At 44.3% G+C, this 17,952-nt stretch overlaps 1 pseudogene; it reads left to right on the forward strand.

Moving 5' to 3' along the window:
* The first annotated feature begins 15,249 nt into the window (after window positions 1-15,249).
* Window positions 15,250-17,166, forward strand: LOC132233416 (glutamate dehydrogenase 1, mitochondrial-like; annotated as a pseudogene).
* Window positions 17,167-17,952: the final 786 nt, after the last annotated feature.

Below are 17,952 nucleotides of genomic sequence, written 5' to 3' on the forward strand. Positions count from 1 at the left end.
GGAGTGGGACTTCCTCCTCCATGCTGTCACTTTCCACAGCTGTGATGAGGAAGCTGGGGCGACAGAGAGCCACACTGTCCCCGGAAGCCTGGGTCAAACACTGGAGGGCCGGTTGGGGCCGTGACTGCTGGTGAACTGCAGCCAACCCGGATCTCCCGCAGGAGGGCCAGTTGGGGGTGTGACTGCTGACCACCGCTGCAGTAGCCCCACCAGCCCCGATTCCCAGCGGGAGGGCCGGTTGGGGGCGTGAATGCTGGTGGACCTCTGCAGTTGCCCCACCAGCCCCGATCTCCTGCGGGAGGGCCAGTTGGGGGCGTGACTGATGGTGAACCTCTGCAGTCACCCCACCAGCCCGGATCTCCCGTGGAAGGGCCAGTTGGGAGCGTGACTGCTGGCCACCGCTGTGGTCGCCCCACCAGCCCGGATCTCCCGTGGAAGGGCCAGTTGGGAGCGTGACTGCTGGCCACTGCTGCATCGCCCCACCAGCCCTGATTCCCGGCAGGAGAGCCGGTTGGGGGCGTGACTGTGGGTGGACCGCTGCAGTTGCCCCACCAGCCTGGATCTCCCACAGGAGGGCCAGTTGGGGGCGTGACTGATGGTGAACCTCTGCAGTCACCCCACCAGCCCGGATCTCCCGCAGGAGGGCCATTTGGGAGCGTGACTGCTGGCCACCGCTGTGGTCGCCCCACCAGCCCTGATTCCCGGCGGGAGAGCTGGTTGGGGGCATGACTGTGGGCGGACCGCTGCAGTTGCCCCACCAGCCTGGATCTCCCACAGGAGGGCCAGTTGGGGGCGTGACTGATGGTGAACCTCTGCAGTCGCCCCACCAGCCCGGATCTCCCGTGGAAGGGCCAGTTGGGAGCGTGACTGCTGGCCACTGCTGCGGTTGCCCCACCAGCCCTGATTCCCGGCAGGAGAGCCGGTTGGGGGCGTGACTGCTGGTGGACCGCTGCAGTGGCGCCTGCCAGTGCCGGATCTCCCGCGGGAGAGCCGTTTGGGGGCTTGGCCAGAGGTGGACCGCTGCAGTCATGCCCGCCAGCCCTGGGTCGGGTCGCACATGGGTCGCCCGCTATTCGGGTCACAGATAGCAGGCCCAGATGGCGGAGGGGCAAGCAGGATGGCGCTGTCCCATCCTGCCTGCAGTATGCAAATTAGCCGCCATCTTTGTTAGCGGTTAACCCCATCTTAGTTGGCAGTTAATTTGCATATCACCCTGATTAGCCAATGGGAAGGGTAGCGAAGTTACGGTTAATTACCATGTTTGTCTATTATTAGATAGGATGATAAGGAGATCACTTCATAGAGAAGATAAAACAACTGTAAGTAGGTATGCACTCAGCATTGGTTCCCCTAAAAATATTGAACAAATACTAACAGAACTAAAAGTAGAAATAGACAACAATACTGTAATAGCAGGGGGCATCAATACCCCTACTTTCAGCAATGAATAGATCATCTGGACGAAATATCAATAAGTAAATGTTAAACTTGAACCAAACATTAGACCAAATGGACATAACAACATTTAGAGAGCAGTCATACATTTTTTGTCACCACCTCAAAGAAATAGCTGCATTCCCATATTCACTGCAGCATTATTTACAATAGCCAAGATATATAAACAAAGTGTTCACCAATAGATGGATAGAGAGGATGTGGTATGTATGTTTGCATGCATGTTTGTATGTATGTATGTATTACCTATATGAATGTGCATGCATTGTATATATACATATATATAGCATGTATGTATAGACACACATATACATACATACATACACACACACATATATATATACACACACACACACACACACACACACACACACACAGGCACACACATTATACAATGGTATTTCCTCAGGCATGAGAAAGAAATAGAATAATAGAGACTGGCTACAGTTATAAGAAATATTAATCATGTTCTGTTAACTGTGATTGTTTTTTTCTGATTAAAGAAAATATAATCTGATCTGGTTGGGAGCACCCCCACCTCCTTCAGACCTTGGAGTTAACCTGAAAATGTGGCCATCCTCCTTAGCTGCCTATTATCATCTAAAGATTAACAACCTTCTTGGTGCAACAATGGAGTCACAGAGGTGCCCAGCCTTTGCAATCCCCCAGCTTGCATTATCTGTAATCTGTAAACATGATACCCATCTTTATTCCTTTTGCCTACTTCTCTATGCCTGTAATACCCATTTTTATTCCTTTTGCATACACATTCTTATTCATTTTGCCTACTTCCCCATGTAATCTTTTGTCCTTCTACCCCACACAAGCAGCTGATTTATTGGGGTGGGGGAGTACAGAGCAAATATTCTTGGATGAGCTGCTGCTCTTCCATACTGCTAGCATTATTGGAATAAATGCTCATATATGACTAGAGGCCTGGTGCTTGTACACGGAGGGTGGGGGTGTCCCTCAGCCCAGCCTGCACCCACTCCAATCTGGGATCCGTTGGCAGATGTCCAACTGGCGATTTAGGTCCCACAAGGATTGGGCCTGAACCGGCAGTCAGACATCCCTCTCACAATCTGGGACTGTTGGCTCCCAACCGCTTGCCTGCCTGCCTGCCTGATTGCCCCAAACCGCTTCTGCCTGCCAGCCTGATCCACCCCTAATCACTCCCCTGCCGGCCTGATCAATGTCTTACTGCTCCCGTGCCAGCCCAGTTGCCACCAAATGCCCTCCCCTGCAGGCCTGGCCGCCCCTAACTGCCCTCTCCTGCCAACCTGGTCCCCCCGCAACTGCCCTCCCTCCCCTGTAAGCCTGGTTGTCCCCAAATGCCCTCCCCTGCTGTCCTGGTCACCCACAACTGCCCTCCTCTGCCAGCCAACATGTGGCAGCCATCTTGTGCCCACATGGGAGTGGCCATTTTGTGCAAGGGCGTGATGGTCAACTTGCATATTACCTCTTTATTATATAGGATTCAACCCTGCCTCTGCTCAATTGGCTCAAGTAGTGACAGGCAGCCTGGACCCATTTGTTGTTAGGTTTCACTGTCTTTCGTGCCCACATGAGTGAACCTTGAGTGTATGGCATACATACATACCAGACTGAGTAAAATTAAGTCAGACAGAGAAGGACAAATACTGCATGATCTAACTTACATGTGGAATTTAAAGTAGCTGAACTCATAAAATTAGAGAGTACAGTGGTGGTAGACAGGGGCTGAGGTTATGGAGAAATTGGGGAGCTGTTAATCAAAGGTATAAGCTTTCAGTTATAAGATGATAAATTCTGGGGATCTGATGTACAGCATGGTAATTATAGTTAACAGTACTGTATTGTATACTTGAAAGTTGCTAAGAGAGTATTCTCACCACAGAAAAGATTTTTGTAATTATGTGATCTAATGGGAATGTGAACAAACACTCCCTTGCTGATCATTTAACAACAAAAAAGTGTGCCAAATGAATACACTGTATACCTTCAACATATGCAATGTTACATGTCAAATATATCTCAATAAAGCCAGGAAAAATTAGAAATTTGAAAAAATAAAATACCCACATGTCATTCTATATATAGTTAGAAAATGACAAGAAACCAATTAGTTATGATTTTCTTTGAAAATCAAAGTATTTGGTAACTTTTATATACGTTTAGCCTAGTATCTAATCTATATATATAAAAGCTGAATATGCAAATTGTCCACTCTGGAGTGTGACTGGGAGACCAGGAGTTCAATCACTTGCTATGATATTCGCTGATCACCATTGGGCGGCACAGAACGAAGAAAGGCCTTGGCCGGCAGCCAGAAGAACCCGATCTGCTCTGATCACTGGCCAAGCCTAAGGACCCTACCCGTACATGTATTTCATGCACCTGGCCTCTACTCTTAATATAAAAATCTAGATGTACCAAGAGAAAAGTATAATTACATTTTCATGGAGTAAGTGCATGCATAAGAATATCATGATTATATATCTTCAAAAATGTAGAAAAATAACCTGTGAGCGTAGCTCAGTTGATTGAAGCATCATCCTGTATACCAGTAGGTTGACAGTTTGATTCCCCATCAAGGCACATACCTGGGTTTCTGGTTAAATTCCTGGATGGGGCAAATAGCAGGGGGCAACCAATAGATATTTCCCTCTCACATCAATGTTACTCTCTCTCTCTAAAATCAATAAGAACATATCCTTGGTGAGAATTATATATATATATATATATATATATATATATATATATATATATATCTCCATCCTATATAATAAAAGGCTAATATGCAAATCGATGAAATGGTATAACAACTGGAACATCTAAACAACTGGGTGCTATGATGTGTGCTGACCACCAGGGGGCCTGAGTGGAACATGGCCGGCATTGGCTGCTGCAGGATGGTGTAGCAGGTGAGGGGGGCCCCAGACCATGGCGGGACCCTGGTCGTTGTCATCTGGGCAAGCCTCTGGTGGCTACTGAAAATTCTTTGCTCCCGTGCAACGCAGTCCTACCCGGCAATCACACCTGCTGCCAGCGCCGGCACCACTTGCATCCACTACCAGTGCCTGGCACTGGCCCTGACTGCTCGGTGCTGTCAGCGGGTGCAAGTGGTGGCTGCCAACCCTGATCACCCCTCAGAGCTTCTCCACCTCCCCGGCTCCTGAGGAGAGATCAGGGCCAGTAACCGCCTCTTGCATCCACTGCCAGCGAGGACCCCACTCGCACCCGCTGCCAGAGCTGGAGCTGCTATTCACGTCCACTGTTAGTGATGACCCCACTCGCACCCGCAGCCAGCGCCAGAGCCGCCTCTCACATCTGATGCCAGTGCCCGGCACTAGTCAAGATTGCTTGGCAATATTAGCAGGTGCGAGTAGTGGCTGCTGGCCCTGATCACCCAAGGGCTTCTCCACCTCCCCTTGCTCCTAAGGGGTGACTGGGGAAGCAGCTGCCGCTTGCACATGCTGACAGCGCCAGCCCTGCTTATACCCACTGCTGGTGCCAGCCCCAGTTGCTCCACACCTTCAGGTTGGTGCGAGCAGGGCCAGCACTGTCAGCACATGGGAGCGATGGCAGCAGGAGTGGGGCTGTTAGCAGACAGGGGACCAGGGGCTACCATGGGAGGGGCCTGGCAGGGATGTGGAAGATGTGCCGAGACCTGCCCCTGTGTCTTCTACAGCCTTGCAGCCCATAGTTCCTTTCAAGGTGCAGGAATTCATGCACTGGGCCCCTAGTCTATAATAATAAAAGCATAATATGCTAATTAGACCAGATGTCCTTCTGAATGTCCTCCCGGATGACCTTCCGGGTGAAGCCGGGGCTGTGAGCGCTGAGGCAGCCACCACAGTTGCCTCAGGCTGAGGCAAGCCAGCCCTGCTGCGAGCATTGAGCCCCTTGTACGAATTTCATGCATCAGGCCTCTAATTTTATATATATATTTATATATAAAATTTTATATATTATTTATATATTATTTATATATATATAAAATCAAAGTTACCAAATACTTTGATTTTCAAAGAAAATCATAACTAATTGGTTTCTTGTCATTTTCTAACTATCAATGCAAGTAACTATCCTGGTTAACATTAAACATCTAAAAAAAAAAAAAAGGGTGGTGGGGATTGCCTGGCTGGGGTCACACAGTGGTTGAGCTTCAATCTATGAACCAAGAGGTCATCTGAACAATTCCCAGTCAGGGCACATGCCCTGGTTGCTGGCTCAATCCTCAGTAGGGGGAGTGCATGAGGTGGCCTAATGATGATTCTCTCTCATTATTGATGTTTCTATCTCTTTGTCCCACTCCCTTCTTCTCTTTCGAAAAACAATAAAACCATACTGAAAAGGGGAGGAGAACTCTTCCTAAGAGCAATTATTAAACAATTGCTCTTGACCCAAACTTCAAAAATAAGTCTCTAATTATAGAATAGGAAATAGTTTTTATTTTTGAACATAGCGGATGGAAAGCAAAGTTTTAAAAATATTTTTTATTGATTTCAGAGAAGAAGGGGGAGGGAGAGGAAAATAGAAACATCAGTGAAGAGAGAGAATCATTGATCAGCTGCCTCCTGCATGGCCCCCACTGGCAATGGACCATGACCACCTGGTTCATATGTTGACAATCAACCACTGAGCAACACTGGCAGGGCTGGGAGGCAACTGTTAAATAGCAAACATCTGGTTAGCCTGGGCTGGGTAGCTCAGTTGGTTGGAGCATCGTTCCAGACACCAAAATGCGAGTTTGATTCCAAGTCAGGGCACCCAGGTTTCCTGTTTGACCTGTTGGTGTACCTGTGGGAGGCAACTGATTAATGTTTCCCTCTCATATCCATGTCTGTTTCCCTATCTCTCTCCCTCCCGCCCTCCTTCCCTCCCTCCCTCCCTCCCTCCCTCCTTTCATCGCTCTATTCCCACTATTCCAATTTGCTGAGAGTGTTTATAAAAGAATGGATGTTGGATTTTCTTAAATGATTTTTCTATGTCTATTGATACAATCATGTGATTTTTGTCTTTCAATTTGTTGATGTAATGTATCATGTTTATTGATTTGCAAAAATTGTACCAGAATTGCAAGAAGATGGCAAATGTAGATGCATGTTTTTGCCAAAAAATACAGTATCACTCATCCAGACCATGGACCTGGGGATAATCCTAGCAACCAAATGAATATACCTCAAAAAGTTTTTAGAGGAAGTAATGGTTGTATTGCAGGATGAAGATAATGATTAAGATACAAGAGGACCATGTACCATACGAAACTTAAATAGTTACAGATTAAAATCAGCAACTTTGAAATTTTGCTGGAGCGTGAAAAGAAGTAAAAGTCCAAAATGTTTGGAAGAATTTGCTGGACCATGAAGGCAGACTTGGAATTCAAAGGGCTGGAGGTTACTGATTACTGTAGGACAACACAGAATATTGGTGGAGAAGTAGTAGCTGAGGAAGATGCTTTAGAGTGGTTAGATGAAGATGAAGGTGACCCTTGGTATCTCATTATGACTGAAAGTAAAATAGCAGATGAGGTGATGACCTTGGAAGATGAGGATGGGAGTGAAGATGAGGAGGAAGAAGAAACAATGCACCCTGAAAATAAAGTTATTAGTGATTAGTCCCATCTGGATTATCTCATAACACTTATTGACAATTCATCAGATAATGAAAAGCAGTTTTATTACACCCATTTTTGAAATTTTATGAAGTTAATTCCAAAAAAAAATTGCACACTTCAAAAGTTCAAACAAAACTTGACATTTCATAGTATTCAAAGCAGGATTACCTAAAGCAAGCACCTTGACATGGAACATTCATGTCACACTATAATGGGAGTGTCTGGATATATCACCATCCAAACACCATTAAATAGGAAAAATATTTTGTGTTCTTATAAAATTTAAATTTTGTTTTGTTTTTAAGAATATTGTTTATTCATTTAGTTAAATATAATTAAAGTGGATTTTCAGAAAAATGTTTACTTAGATTTAGATTGCATATTTGTTTATTACAGTCTCAAAATTATGGTTACTACATAAGCAATCATACATATAGGAAACTTTTCTTTGAAGTTAAACTTTTCATATATACTTCATATATACTTACACGAATGCGTCTACATAAGTAAAAACAGGTAAACTAATGTGTCAATTTTAAACATACACATTTGGAAAACCTACCTCATTAAATATAATGGACATTCCACTTTAAGGGACAACCACTCTCTCGAATTAGTCCATTACTTCGAGGTTTTATTGTATTTTGAAGGTAACCTGACAAGATTTGCTGACTGATTAGATGTGAGGTTTAAGACAAAGAGACAGTATGATACCAACTTTTCGGCAGAGCAATTGAAGAGCTGTCCTTAACTGAAACAGGAAAGACCACTTAAAGGCAGGTATGAGAAAGACTATCAGTAGTTCAATTTTGGACATCTTAAGTCAGCAACACCCAATAGCTGTTTAAAAACAAAATATCAAGCAGGCAGTTTGATGTAAAGTATGGAATTAAGGAGAGAAATCTGGGCTGGCGATATAAATCTGAAGATCATTAGACTATACAAGTTATTAAAGTCATGATAAAAAGATGAATGCCAGGACACTTGAATGTGTAAAAGGTCGGAAATGAGGAGAAACAGAACACTTGGATGTGGAAAAGGTGGGAGATGAGGAGAAACAAAACAGACTGAGAAGGACAGACTAAGAAGGCAAGGAGGAAACCCAGTAAACATGTTTCCTCTCTGAAAATTCAGTCCTGAAAGCCAAAAAATGAAAAGAAAAAAAAGTTTTCCATCAGGCCAAATATTGCTGATAAGGCATGTAAAACGAAGTTAAAATTATGTTTAGATTTATTAAAGGGAAAACAATTACTACCCTTGAGAAAAAACAATTTTGGAGAAGAGATGGGACTGAACATTACTTGAGTGGGTTCAAGCGTGCATGGAAGGGAAAGTAGGAATCATGGAGAACAGATCGTTCTTTTAAGGACTCTGTAGCTCAATGGCATGCCCTTGGATGATCTCATCTGTTTCATGTTTAGTTGTAACTTTCAATCCTTTCATAAACACTATGAAATATTTTTGTAATACTTAAATGTTTTTAATTACATATCTGTGGCACTATGTAGTTTTAAACCTGCCATACTTGGTAGTGAATAATAAAGTCACACTATTATACAACTAAAAGACCTCCATGAAATTTTTCTAGATATATAATATTATGTAACCTGATTACCTCGTTTCATGTGCTTACAAAGACAATGGGAGGATTTCTTGCTAGATGAATATCATCCAACTCTAGAATATTTTACATGACTCAAGCATACAAAGTACACTTTAGTTAGTAATATTAAAACTGTGTAACAGAAATAAAGGGGGAAACATGTAGGTAGTATTCTTACTTTATAAACTGAATTTTTGTAAGTTGTGTAATATGAAGTCCCTTCTGAAAAATTGGGTGGTGCATACTGAAATGTATTCTTAAAAAGGAACGATAAAGGCATGCATGCAAGGTACCGTTCAAAAAGAAAAGTCCCTATATTAGTAACACCTTGGTTTATAATGCAAGGGTCAGCAAATGAATGCCTACAGGCTAAATCCAGCCCAGAGCCTGTTTTTTTGTTTTTTTTTCACCCATTCCTTTACCTAGTGTTTATGACAGATTTCAGAGACTCGATGGTTCACAAAGCCTACAATACTATCTGCCCTTCACAGAAAAGGCCTGTCACCCCCTGATCTAACAGATTAATCCCCTGATGGGTTTTAATAGGTTTTACTCAATATACTGAAATGTGTATATAAGATATAGAACAAATTGCCTTGTGAAATCCCTCAGCTTTCAGGTTAAATTGAGGGTCCAATATTTGAGCACTCAGGTATTAGGAACAAAACACAAAAAGCTAATAACTATCAATTTCAATGGGAACAAAGTAAAGTGCCAGTGTAGCATTATGCTCCTTTCATAAATGAGCAGATATTAAAAGTATTCTTACAAAATTTGCTTAAGACATGAGATTAAATACAATGCTTTAAATACACATCAATCGTGAGACAATCAGTATACTGTAGACTAGGCCTACTCTTTCAGTGGCTGCATACTCCATTGTTTTATTGGCTTAATAAAGTATTTCCTTATAGGTAGGTATTTACATTACTTCCAACATTTTGGTATGCAATGTTGTAATAAATATCCTTAACATACATATGTTTGACAGAGAGTTCAACCAGGAGTTGGACTAGGGGGCGGGAGCCAGCCAGCCAGCCAGCCAGCCAGCCAGCTGGCCAACCGCCCATGGCCCCTCCCCCCAGCTGGCCAGGCCCTATCAGCCTCAATCAGGGCCAGCTGACCAGACCCCACCCAAGTACAAATTCCTTCATCAGGCCTTTAGTATATACATAATACACATAATGCTCTACTTTATGATGGATACACATAATCCTATCTAATAAAGAGGAAATATGCTAATCAACCCTCACTCCATTGCAAAGATGGCAGCACCCATAGCCAATAAGGAGGGAATATGCTAATTGACTGACCTGCTCTCAAAGATGGCAGTGCCCACAGCCAATAAGGAGGGAATATGCTAATTGACTGTCACACCCTCAAAGATGGCAGTGCCCACAGCCACAAGATGGTGGTGCCCAGTCCCCTCAGCCCCGCTGGGGTGGCAGGCATGCAGCAAGGCCAGGCCCGCCCCCACCACGCATCTGCCTCTGGAGTCCCCCAGTCCCTTCAGCCCCCCAGCCGCCCAGGGCCGCCAGAGGCTCAGGTAACCTGGGCCGACTGAGGTTTGGGCTGCCAACAGTGGCAGCAGCAGAGGTGTGATGGGGGCGTCACCTTCCCTGATCGCCTCCCACCCCTGAGGGCTCCTGGACTGTGAGAGGGGGAAGGCCGGGCTGAGGGACTCCCCCCTCCAGTGCATGACTTTTCATGCACCGGGCCTCTAGTAATATATAATTAATGTCCTTGGACTGTGTATGTGTGTTTATACAAGTCATGTTTTCATGTAGGGTCTCGTTCTGGAAATGAAGCTATTGGGATAAAAGAATAACATACTTGAAATCTTGAAACCAGCTCAATTTCCTTTCAAAAATGTTTTGCCAGTGTCATCTACAAATAGCACATGACAATGCCAATTCCGTTTACTTACTACAAATATTGATAAATGCAATATTTATCATTATAAGTTCAAAAAATGGTATGTCATTGTTTGTTGATTTGCATTTTTTCTGATTCCCAAGCAAGTTTCAATCTTGCTAGTAAAAACATTAAATTTGTTAATCATAAATACTAGCTCAAGTTGGAATATACTACTATAGGCTTACCTATCATAATCTGCATTCTCCATAACAGGAAACTGCTGCTTATCAGTTTGTTCACTGTTGCTTTGCTGCCTCAATCCATCACTATCACTGTCATCATTAGCACGATCATACATGTTTTCTGAGACTTCCCGTTTACTACTTTTCTGCTCCTTTCTTTGTTCAACCTTTGATGAAAGTTTGAAATTAAGGATATTATTACCTTTTTCATTAAAAAGACTGTTTTTTTTCCATTAATTTTATCATTTGGTTGCTGGTTATCAGTTTGTTCACTGTTACTTTACTGACTCAATCCATCACTGTCAGTGTCATCATGAGCACCATCACACATGTTTCCTGACACTTCCCTTTTACTACATTTCTTTTCCTTCTTTCCTTCAACGTTTGATGAAAGTTTTATATGAAGGATATTGCTATTACCGTATTCATTTAAAAGACTGTGCCATTACCTCTAAGAACAGGAACAAGACAGGGATGCCCACTTTCACTACTTCTGTTCAACACAGTATTGGAAAGTGCTAGCCATAGCAATCAGACAAGAATAAATAAATGGCATCCTAATCGTAAAAGAAAAAGTAAAACTGTCATTCACAGATGACATGATATTGTATATAAAACCCTAAAGACTCCATCAAAAAAATACTAGATTTAATAAATAAATTCGGCAACATAGCAGGATTCAAAATTAACACCCAGAAATCTATGGCATTTTTATACATCAATAATGAACTCACAGGAAGAGATACTAAAAAAACAAAAACAAACAAACAATTCCTTTTAACATGGCAACAAAAGAAATTAAGATACGGAGGAATAAACTTAACTAAGGAGGTAAAAGACCTGTATTCAGGAAACTACAGGACATTGAAAAAAAGAGGTAGAGGAAGATATAAACAAATGATAGAATATACCCTGTTCATGGATTGGGAGAATCAACATCATTAAAATGTCCATACTACCCAAAGCAGTTTATAGATTCAACGCAATCTCCATTAAAATATCAAAGACAGCCCTAGCTGGTTTGGCTCAGTGGATAGAGCATCAGCATGCAGAATGAAGGGCCCCGGGTTCAATTCTGGTCAAGGGCAAATACTCGGGTTGTGGGCTCAATCCTCAGTAGGGGGCATGCAGAACGCAGCCAATCAACTATTCTCTCTCATCATTGATGTTTCCATCTCTCCCTCCCTCTCCCTTCCTCTCTAAGTCAATAAAAATATTTAAAAAAATACCAACAGCATATTTCACAGACCTAGAACAAACACTCCAAAAATTTACATGGAATAAAAAAGGACCCTGAAATAGCTGCAGCAATCCTGAGAACGAACCAAGTTAGAGGGATCACAGTACCAGATACCAAATTATATTACAAAGCCACTGTTCTCAAAACTGCCTGGTACTGGCACAAGAACAGACATATAGAACAAAAGAATAGAACACAGGACCCAGAAATCGACCCAAGCCACTATGCTCAATTAATATTTGACAAAGGAGGCAAGAGTATACAATGGAGTCAAGACAGTCTCTACAGTAAGTGGTGTTGGAAAAATTGGACAGATACATGCAAAAAAATGAAACTAGACCACCAATTTACACCATACATAAAAATAAACTAAAAAATGGATAAAAGACTTAAATGTAAGACAGAAAGTCATAAAAATCCTACAAGAATCCATAGGTAGCAAAATATCAGACATATCTCGTCACAATATGTTTACTAAGCCAATGGAAACTGAGCATAACATAAACAAATGGGACTACATCAAAATAAAAAGCTTCTGCACAGTAAAAGAAACCATTAACAAAATAATAAGAGAGCCCACTGTCTGGGAGAACATTATTTACCAATTTTATATCTGATAAGGGTTTAATCTCCAAAAATTATAGGAACTCATACACCTTAACAAAAGGAAGATAAACAACCCAATTAAAAAATGGGCAAAGTACCTAATAGACACTTACCGAGAGTGGACATACAGAAGGCCAAGAGGCATATGAAAACATGCTCAAAGTCACTAATCATCCGAGAGATGCAAAACAAAACAATGAGGTACCATCTCACATCTGTCAGGATGACTATCATCAACAAATCAACAAATGACCAGTGCTGGTGAGGATGTGGAGAAAAGAGAACCCTCATACACTGCTGGTGGGAATGCAGACTGGTGCAGCCAGTGTGGAAAACAGTATGGAATTTCCTCAAAAAACTAAAAATGGAACTCCTATTTGACTCAGTGATCCCACTTCTAGGAATATATCCCAAGAAGCCAGAAACACCAATCAGAAAGGATATATGCACCCCTATGTTCATAGCAGCACAATTCACTATAGCTAAGATTTGGTAGCAGCCTAAGTGCCCATCAGCAGATGAGTGGATTAAAAACTGGTACATCTACACAATGGAATACTATGCTGCTGTAAAAAAGAAGGACCTTTTACCATTTGTAGCAGCATGGATGGAACTGGAGAGCATTATCCTAAGTGAAATAAGCCAGTCAGTGAAAGATAAATATCACATGATCTCATTCATTTGTGGAATGTAATGAACAGTGTAAACTAATGAACAAAAATTGGTCCAGAGACATAGAAGCATGAACAGACACACTAGCCATGGAGGGAAGGCAGGGGAGTGGGGAGGAGGGGACAGGTAAGAAACCAATCAAAGGACTTGAATGCATGCATATAAGCATAACCAATGGACACAGACAGTAGGGGGCGAGACATGTGGAGGGGAGGGTGCTGGGCAGGAATGGCCAGAGAGGGGTCAATAGGGGAGAAAGGAGACATTTGTAATAATTTCAACAATAAAGAATTGAAACTGAAGAAAGAAGGCAGGAGAAAGGAGTCATAGGGGGTATTTCTACTGGCAACTACAGAAAGGAATCTTCCTAAAACAATGAAACCTTCCTATGGAATTATCCTGGATCAATGCTTCCTTCTCCTTACCAGAACTGAAGCTTTTCCCACTTTATCTATTTTCTTTAAACAGAACTTTCAGAAAAATAAATGTTTGGTAATAGACACTGGAGGACTCACAACCACGGGTTCAACTGGCTGGGGAGACTCTTCATCTTCTCCGAGTATTCTTATCCATAAGGATCTTGCTCTTACATGCCAACTCATATTTCACACTGGAAGTAGAACATTTTGGTTTAGGATAATGCATAAAAGAATAGCTACACCACTTTCTTGGCTAAATGATTTCTTTCTTTTATTTTAACTGTGAAAGTACTTTAAAAATAAGTGCACAGGCTTTCCGGTTATACCAGTGATTCCCAAAGTGGGCGCTACCGCGCCCTGGTGGGCGCTGCAGCGATCCAGGGGGGCGGTGATGGCCACAGGTGCATTTGTTTTAACTTTTTTTGTATTACCTTTCTATTCTGAGTTCAATAAATAGTTTCATAATTTCAAACTTCAATGTTTCTAATTTACACCTTTCTTTACTATATTTTACGAAAAAGGTAGAAACATTAATACATATATCTTTCTGTTTAATTGCTATTAAAATTTTAAAAAAAATTAATTTCCAGGGGGCGCTGAGTAATATTTTTTCTGGAAAGGGGGCGGTAGGCCAAATAAGTTTGGGAACCACTGGGTTATACCAAGCACATGGGCTTGCAAAGACATCATGTCATGACCCTCTGGCAGGGTCATCCCCTCAAGCGGGTGACAAAGGCGAGGATTGCTCTCACAGCTGGATCCCCGGTATGAAGACATTTAGGAAAATGCTGCTTGAGAGACACTTGCGAGATGGTTGCTCTTGCCGCCCTCCCGGTGAAGAGGCCCATTTCCCCTTAAATAGAGCTCAGCTGGACCGCAGCCAGGCCCGAGGCTCTGCATGCTGCCTGTGCTGTGGGCACAGAGGCAGCGCTGGCCAGCGGGGGTGCCCACCTCTCCCCTGGCCTCTGCTCTGCGCACTGCAAACCCCAGGGCGCGGCTGCGGTGCCCCGGTGGCTGCAATCGCCAGACCTTCCCCTTTCTAGGCCCTTCCTTTACCGCCGCCCCCACCCCCTGCCCAGGGCCCCAAGGACGATTCTGGACCCTGTGTCCCCATTCCTGGTGCCCACAGGACCCAGGCACCTGAAATAATACCCCAGACTCTTGACTGACCCCTGTCCACGTGGGCCCACCACCCTCCTTGTCCAGGTCACGCAGGGACTCCCAGGGCCCAGGCGGCCATGATGCCTGAGAGGAGAAAGGCCCTGCCCTCGGGCCCTCCCCCTAGGAGGCCACAGAACCCGCACCCGCCCCTACCAAGCCCGGGGTCCTCCTCCCACTCTCCCATGCTCATCAGAGCCCTGGGGGCGCTGCTCTCTGCACCCACCAGTTCAGTCTCGATGGGAGAAAGGCTGTGATGCAGGAACACAGCCGCCTCTCCTTCCTTCTCCTCCCAGGATGCTGGCAGCAAGGCGCATGCGCAGCAACTCACGAGGCTCAAGAGCGCATGCTCTGCAATGAGCTTGGGTCTCCATGGGGCTTGCACAGTCACGTGGGCCATGCGGTGAGGCTTGTTATTTTCTTTTTTTTAATTTCTTAACTTTTTATAGAATTTGGAAAGTTAAAATAGAATAAGTTAACAAGTATTTTTTTTTTAAATGTTTTGTACAAAAATACTCTCAAAATTTCCTAAAAAGCTTTCAATACCGAATAAAACTATTAGAATAGTGTCAAAAATGTTGAAGAGGAAAACAAAATAAAAATCTGTGGTCCTACAGCCTGACCTGCATGCTCCATCGCCAGGGAGGCCTGGGAGACCATGGAGGAGGAGGAGGCAAGGCTCCAGGGAGGCCAGGGTCGCCCGCCCCACCCCCTGCCATTCACCGGCCACCTTGGCCCAGAGCCCAAAGTCCTTCCTACCGAGTAGGCAGTGGGCGCCAAGGGGAGGGACCGCTCCTGAGGGCAGGAAGCTGCGGCTTAAAAGGGCAGCCCTTGCAGGGCCATCCCTCCCTCCCCTGGTCCCGAGCCTCTCAGAGAACTTCTCCTCCGCCCCCACCATGTCCCACTGCCTGGGTGAGGCATCGGGCTGGAGCCCTGGGCTCCGCTGCAGCTGACTTGGCTGTGCTGCTGGGCTGGCCTGGCCTGCAGGCAGCCCGCAGCCGGCACCCTGCAGCCGGAGCTCCCGCCACCTTCCTGGTGACACTACAGCCAGGCAGCGGCTGACTGCCTGGACGACCCAACTTCTTCAGGAGGGTGGAGGGCTTCTTCCACTGCGCGCCAGCATCATGAAGGACAAGCTGGTGGAGGACCTCAGGATCCAGGAGAGCGAGCAAGGAGCAGAAGCAGAAGCAGGTGCGGGCATCCTGAGGATCATCAAGGCCTGCAACCATGTGCTGAGCCTGATCTTCCCCATCTGGCGCCACTATGGCTCCTGGGAGGTCATCCAGGGCTACCAGGTCCAGTACCGCCAGCACCGCACACCCTGCCAGGGAGGTAGGTATTCCTGACAGCACTGAGGTGAGTGTAGATGAAGTGAAAGCTTTGGCTTCTCTGAGGACATGTTCATGTGTCATTTGGGGGTGCCAAAGCTGGTGTTATGATCAACCCTAAGAACTATACCAATAATGAGTTGGGAAAGATCACTAGGAAGTTTACCATGGAACTGGCAAAGAAGGGCTTCATTGGTCTGGGCATTGTTGTGCCTGCCCCAGACATGAGCACGGGGAGGGAGAGATGTCCTGGATTGCAGACACCTGTGCTAGCACCATCGGGCACTATGCTATTAATGCCCATGCCTGTGGCACTGGCAAGCCCATCAGCCCAGAGATGGATCTCTGCTACTGGCTGGGGAGTTTTCCATGGAATCAAAAACTTCATCAATGAAACTTCTTATATGAGCATTTTAGGAATGACACCAGGGTTTGGAGATAAAACATTTGTTGTTCAGGGATTTGGTAATGTGGGCCTTCACTCTATGAGATATTTGCATGGTTTTGGTGCTAAATGTGTTGGTGTTGGTGCATCTGATGGGAGTCTATGGAATGCAGATGGTATTGACCCAAAGGAACTGGAAGACTTCAAATTGCAGCATGGATCGGTCCCGGATTTCCCTAAGGCAGAGCTTTATGAAGGGGCATCTTGGAGGCCGACTGTGACATACTGATCCCTGCTGCTAGTGAGAAGCAGCTGACCAAGTCCAGTACATCTAGAATCAAAGCCAAGATCATCGCTGAAGGTGCCAATGGGCCAACAACTCTAGAAGCAGATAAGATTTTCCTGGAGAAGAACATCATGGTTATTCCAGATCTCTACCCGAATGCCGGGGGGGGGGGGGGGGAGGCGGCGTTACAATATCTTACTTTGAGTGGCTGAAGAACCTAAATCATGTCAGTTATGGCTGTTTGACCTTCATATATGAAAGGGATTCTAACTACCACTTGCTCATTAGCTTCTCCATCTGCTTGTGGATTGACTGAGCCACTGCAGAGTGGATCCACTCGTTTCATTCTTCAGCAAATTCTCTCAGCACATATCCAAGTGGGGTTGACATATTATTCCCAGAGGGGAGCCAGACTAGGAAAGACTGCTTTCAAGTCAGTATCGAATTTACTGAAATTTGTAAAATTTTTCTTAAGTGGAAAAGCCTGCTTCCAACACAAAGAGAGCTGAGGTCTCTACAGAATGGTCCTATGTGTCTCCACATCAATGATGATTTGTTTTCCAAATGTGGACCTCTGAGCAGTCCTGCTTCCAGGCATTTCCCATGGAGGGCAGTAGATTCCATTTCCCCTGGCCTGACATTTCTGACTCTCCTTTCAGAAATGAGTTTGCTAATCCTTGAAACATTTAGGTTGCTTTTCCTGGCCCATCTACATTTTATTGACAGTTTTCTTACAGTCACTGAAATAAATCTCAGTATCTCATTAAAAGCCTCATTTACAGTAAGTAACATGAATTTAGCCTTGGGACTTCCTATTTTGAGACCATCACAGTGGTTGGTTACTCGATTCTCAGACTCTTAACCATGATGTTGAATTTCAGTTCCCAAATGTGTGACATCACAAACCATTTTTTAAAATATTTTTTTGGTTATTGCAGCATTGTCTACTTTATTTTGACCATAATTGGTTCGACATGCCCTGCAAACATCACTGAAGAAACTTCAGCTGGACCATGTAGATCTATTCATCATTCGTGTGCCAATAGGTATGAAGGTCAGCTTTGGTTTTCCTTGTTATCCTGAGTATTTAAAGGTAATTTTA

Source organism: Myotis daubentonii, chromosome 1, assembly GCF_963259705.1.
Source record: "Myotis daubentonii chromosome 1, mMyoDau2.1, whole genome shotgun sequence".
In the NCBI taxonomy this organism is placed as follows: domain Eukaryota; kingdom Metazoa; phylum Chordata; class Mammalia; order Chiroptera; family Vespertilionidae; genus Myotis; species Myotis daubentonii.